The following is a 5,517-nucleotide window of genomic DNA, read 5'->3' as shown; positions in this document are numbered from 1 at the left end:
AATTGGGATCGGCCATGTTCGGGGGTTTCCTGCATGTGTTGTCCAATCTGGCGGCTCTCTCCTCCTCTGTGCAGGCTATACACCAGTCGTTCTCCTTGCCGTCTTCCGGCCCAGATGCCACCAGGGCCCCCTGTGGACCTGCCCCGACCAATGCAGCCAGCTCGGTGGGGATCCCATCCCTGCCACAGTTGGGAGTCGGAGGTCCAGCAGGGGTGGACAACACAGCAACTGGACCCCAGCAGATGGAAGATGTGACAGCATCATCGGGCAGGGCACGTGCACGACGGCGTCGGTGGTTTCCATCAGCCTGGATGCCGTCGTGCTGGCAGAGGCAGTGGCGTCGGAGGCAGCAGCAGGCTCGACGTGGGAGGCATCATGGCTCGGGGCCTTCAAGATCAGAGGGGCAGGCATCGGCCGGAGGGCAGGGCAACCCTGGGATGGTGGTGTCTTCCGTGTGGGAGCAGTTGGTCCAGCGGATAGGTGCGGAGCGGCAGCGGGCGGAAGAGGAGCGGCTCACCATGGTCAGGGCGGAGTTCTCCATGCGTCGGGCGTTGAGGCGGGCTGAGTGCCTCGAGGAAGCTCGCAGGGAGTTTGAGCTGGACATGGGGTTATCCCTGCGAGACCTCGGGGCCAGGACAGAGTCCCGCCTCCAGGACATCGACATGGAGTTCGATGATGCCCTGGCCAGCAACATCACCGAGTGAGCCGCAGGACTTGCCCGCTGCCTTTGTATATAGTTATTTAGTTAGTTAGTGTTAGGTTTCCTTTATTAATTTTTTTATTTTTGGACCGCTCGGACAATGGCCACTTCTTTGTATATATTATTTTCATTAGGTAGTAGTAGGTTTCATTTATGGTGTTGGGCTCATGGACCCTGGAATTTTCGTGTATATAGTTTGCTTATTGAAGAAACATTTTTTTTATTAATTATTGTGTTCACCATGAGGAAATGGTTTTTCATTATTTTACTTCCACATGATTTTGCTTTGGACAAAATTTGTTTTTGGATTACTTTGTTTTTTTTTTTTTTACATTTGTTCTCGGACATGGACCATTTATTTTGTTATCCCCATTGTTGTATGTTTGATTTTTTTACTTATTTTTCATCTTTAATACATGTTTTTTTAACTTTCACTTGTGGTATTTTCTCATTGGTTTCATACATGTCATGATATGGGTTTTGACATTCACTTGCACCCATTGTGTATGTGTGTGTGACGGACATGTGTTCATTTACAGACTTGCCATTGGGGTTGTATCATGTAATTGCATTCACTATGTGGGTGGATGCAATCCTTGCCTGGGTGTTTGTGCTGGGTATGCTGGCCATTACTGCCATGATTGAGTATCGTCAGGACCTGGGGGCAGGGGGACATGTGTTGGTGCCTGGTGGAGGGTGCCCCTGCACTGCTGGGGTGTGGGGGGTGGTGGGAGACATGAGTGGGGGCCTGGTGGAGGCTGCCCCTGCACTGCTGGGGTGTGGGGGTGGTGGGAGACATGAGTGGGGGCCTGGTGGAGGCTGCCCCTGCACTGCTGGGGTGTGGGGGTGGTGGGAGACATGAGTGGGGGCCTGGTGGAGGCTGCCCCTGCACTGCTGGGGTGTGGGGGTGGTGGGTGACATGAGTGGGGGCCTGGTGGAGGGTGACCCTGGTGGCTGGGGGGTGGGGGTGGTGGGTGACATGAGTGGGGGCCTGGTGGAGGCTGCCCCTGCACTGCTGGGGTGTGGGGGTGGTGGGTGACATGAGTGGGGGCCTGGTGGAGGGTGACCCTGGTGGCTGGGGGGTGGGGGTGGTGGGTGACATGAGTGGGGGCCTGGTGGAGGGTGACCCTGGTGGCTGGGGGGTGGGGGTGGTGGGAGACATGTGTGGGTGCCTGGTGGAGGGTGCCCCTGAACTGCTGGGGTGTGGGGGGTGGTGGGAGACATGAGTGGGGGCCTGGTGGAGGGTGACCCTGGTGGCTGGGGGGTGGGGGTGGTGGGAGACATGGGTGGGGGCCTGGTGGAGGGTGACCCTGGTGGCTGGGGGGTGGGGGTGGTGGGAGACATGTGTGGGTGCCTGGTGGAGGGTGCCCCTGAACTGCTGGGGTGTGGGGGTGGTGGGAGACATGAGTGGGGGCCTGGTGGAGGGTGACCCTGGTGGCTGGGGGGTGGGGGTGGTGGGTGACATGAGTGGGGGCCTGGTGGAGGCTGCCCCTGCACTGCTGGGGTGTGGGTGACATGAGTGGGGGCCTGGTGGAGGCTGCCCCTGCACTGCTGGGGTGTGGGGGTGGTGGGTGACATGAGTGGGGGCCTGGTGGAGGGTGACCCTGGTGGCTGGGGGGTGGGGGTGGTGGGTGACATGAGTGGGGGCCTGGTGGAGGCTGCCCCTGCACTGCTGGGGTGTGGGGGTGGTGGGTGACATGAGTGGGGGCCTGGTGGAGGGTGACCCTGGTGGCTGGGGGGTGGGGGTGGTGGGTGACATGAGTGGGGGCCTGGTGGAGGCTGCCCCTGCACTGCTGGGGTGTGGGTGACATGAGTGGGGGCCTGGTGGAGGCTGCCCCTGCACTGCTGGGGTGTGGGGGTGGTGGGAGACATGAGTGGGGGCCTGGTGGAGGGTGACCCTGGTGGCTGGGGGGTGGGGGTGGTGGGTGACATGAGTGGGGGCCTGGTGGAGGGTGACCCTGGTGGCTGGGGGGTGGGGGTGGTGGGTGACATGAGTGGGGGCCTGGTGGAGGGTGACCCTGGTGGCTGGGGGGTGGGGGTGGTGGGAGACATGAGTGGGGGCCTGGTGGAGGGTGACCCTGGTGGCTGGGGGGTGGGGGTGGTGGGTGACATGAGTGGGGGCCTGGTGGAGGCTGCCCCTGCACTGCTGGGGTGTGGGGGTGGTGGGAGACATGAGTGGGGGCCTGGTGGAGGCTGCCCCTGCACTGCTGGGGTGTGGGGGTGGTGGGTGACATGAGTGGGGGCCTGGTGGAGGGTGACCCTGGTGGCTGGTGGGTGGGGGTGGTGGGTGACATGAGTGGGGGCCTGGTGGAGGCTGCCCCTGCACTGCTGGGGTGTGGGGGTGGTGGGAGACATGAGTGGGGGCCTGGTGGAGGCTGCCCCTGCACTGCTGGGGTGTGGGGGTGGTGGGTGACATGAGTGGGGGCCTGGTGGAGGGTGACCCTGGTGGCTGCGGGGTGGGGGTGGTGGGTGACATGAGTGGGGGCCTGGTGGAGGGTGACCCTGGTGGCTGGGGGGTGGGGGTGGTGGGTGACATGAGTGGGGGCCTGGTGGAGGCTGCCCCTGCACTGCTGGGGTGTGGGGGTGGTGGGAGACATGAGTGGGGGCCTGGTGAAGGCTGCCCCTGCACTGCTGGGGTGTGGGGGTTTTGGGTGACATGAGTGGGGGCCTGGTGGAGGCTGCCCCTGCACTGCTGGGGTGTGGGGGTGGTGGGTGACATGAGTGGGGGCCTGGTGGAGGGTGACCCTGGTGGCTGGGGGGTGGGGGTGGTGGGTGACATGAGTGGGGGCCTGGTGGAGGGTGACCCTGGTGGCTGGGGGGTGGGGGTGGTGGGAGACATGGGTGGGGGCCTGGTGGAGGCTGCCCCTGCACTGCTGGGGTGTGGGGGTGGTGGGTGACATGAGTGGGGGCCTGGTGGAGGCTGCCCCTGCACTGCTGGGGTGTGGGGGTGGTGGGAGACATGAGTGGGGGCCTGGTGGAGGCTGCCCCTGCACTGCTGGGGTGTGGGGGTGGTGGGTGACATGAGTGGGGGCCTGGTGGAGGCTGCCCCTGCACTGCTGGGGTGTGGGGGTGGTGGGTGACATGAGTGGGGGCCTGGTGGAGGGTGACCCTGGTGGCTGGGGTGTGGGGGTGGTGGGTGACATGAGTGGGGGCCTGGTGGAGGCTGCCCCTGCACTGCTGGGGTGTGGGGGTGGTGGGAGACATGAGTGGGGGCCTGGTGGAGGGTGACCCTGGTGGCTGGGGGGTGGGGGTGGTGGGTGACATGAGTGGGGGCCTGGTGGCTGGGGGGTGGGGGTGGTGGGTGACATGAGTGGGGGCCTGGTGGAGGGTGACCCTGGTGGCTGGGGGGTGGGGGTGGTGGGAGACATGAGTGGGGGCCTGGTGGAGGGTGACCCTGGTGGCTGGGGGGTGGGGGTGGTGGGTGACATGAGTGGGGGCCTGGTGGAGGCTGCCCCTGCACTGCTGGGGTGTGGGGGTGGTGGGTGACATGAGTGGGGGCCTGGTGGAGGGTGACCCTGGTGGCTGGGGGGTGGGGGTGGTGGGTGACATGAGTGGGGGCCTGGTGGAGGCTGCCCCTGCACTGCTGGGGTGTGGGGGTGGTGGGAGACATGAGTGGGGGCCTGGTGGAGGCTGCCCCTGCACTGCTGGGGTGTGGGGGTGGTGGGTGACATGAGTGGGGGCCTGGTGGAGGGTGACCCTGGTGGCTGGGGGGTGGGTGACATGAGTGGGGGCCTGGTGGAGGGTGACCCTGGTGGCTGGGGGGTGGGGGTGGTGGGTGACATGAGTGGGGGCCTGGTGGAGGGTGACCCTGGTGGCTGGGGGTGGTGGGTGACATGAGTGGGGGCCTGGTGGAGGCTGCCCCCGCACTGCTGGGGTGTGGGGGTGGTGGGAGACATGAGTGGGGGCCTGGTGGAGGCTGCCCCTGCACTGCTGGGGTGTGGGGGTGGTGGGTGACATGAGTGGGGGCCTGGTGGAGGGTGACCCTGGTGGCTGGGGGGTGGGGGTGGTGGGTGACATGAGTGGGGGCCTGGTGGAGGCTGCCCCTGCACTGCTGGGGTGTGGGGGTGGTGGGTGACATGAGTGGGGGCCTGGTGGAGGGTGACCCTGGTGGCTGGGGGGTGGGGGTGGTGGGTGACATGAGTGGGGGCCTGGTGGAGGCTGCCCCTGCACTGCTGGGGTGTGGGGGTGGTGGGAGACATGAGTGGGGGCCTGGTGGAGGGTGACCCTGGTGGCTGGGGGGTGGGGGTGGTGGGTGACATGAGTGGGGGCCTGGTGGAGGGTGACCCTGGTGGCTGGGGGGTGGGGGTGGTGGGTGACATGAGTGGGGGCCTGGTGGAGGGTGACCCTGGTGGCTGGGGGGTGGGGGTGGTGTTAGACATGTGTGGGTGCCTGGTGGAGGGTGCCCCTGCACTGCTGGGGTGTGGGGGGTGGTGGGAGACATGAGTGGGGGCCTGGTGGAGGGTGACCCTGGTGGCTGGGGTGTGGGGGGTGGTGGGAGACATGAGTGGGGGCCTGGTGGAGGGTGACCCTGGTGGCTGGGGGGGGTGGTGGGTGACATGAGTGGGGGCCTGGTGGAGGCTGCCCCTGCACTGATGGGGTGTGGGGGTGGTGGGAGACATGAGTGGGGGCCTGGTGGAGGCTGCCCCTGCACTGCTGGGGGGTGGGGGTGGTGGGAGACATGAGTGGGGGCCTGGTGGAGGGTGACCCTGGTGGCTGGGGGGTGGGTGACATGAGTGGGGGCCTGGTGGAGGGTGACCCTGGTGGCTGGGGGGTGGGGGTGGTGGGTGACATGAGTGGGGGCCTGGTGGAGGGTGACC

This window comes from Ambystoma mexicanum, chromosome 3q (genome assembly GCF_040938575.1).
Source record: "Ambystoma mexicanum isolate Mex_15411 chromosome 3q, UKY_AmexF1_1, whole genome shotgun sequence".
In the NCBI taxonomy this organism is placed as follows: domain Eukaryota; kingdom Metazoa; phylum Chordata; class Amphibia; order Caudata; family Ambystomatidae; genus Ambystoma; species Ambystoma mexicanum.
Note: the sequence above shows the minus strand (reverse complement) of the source record.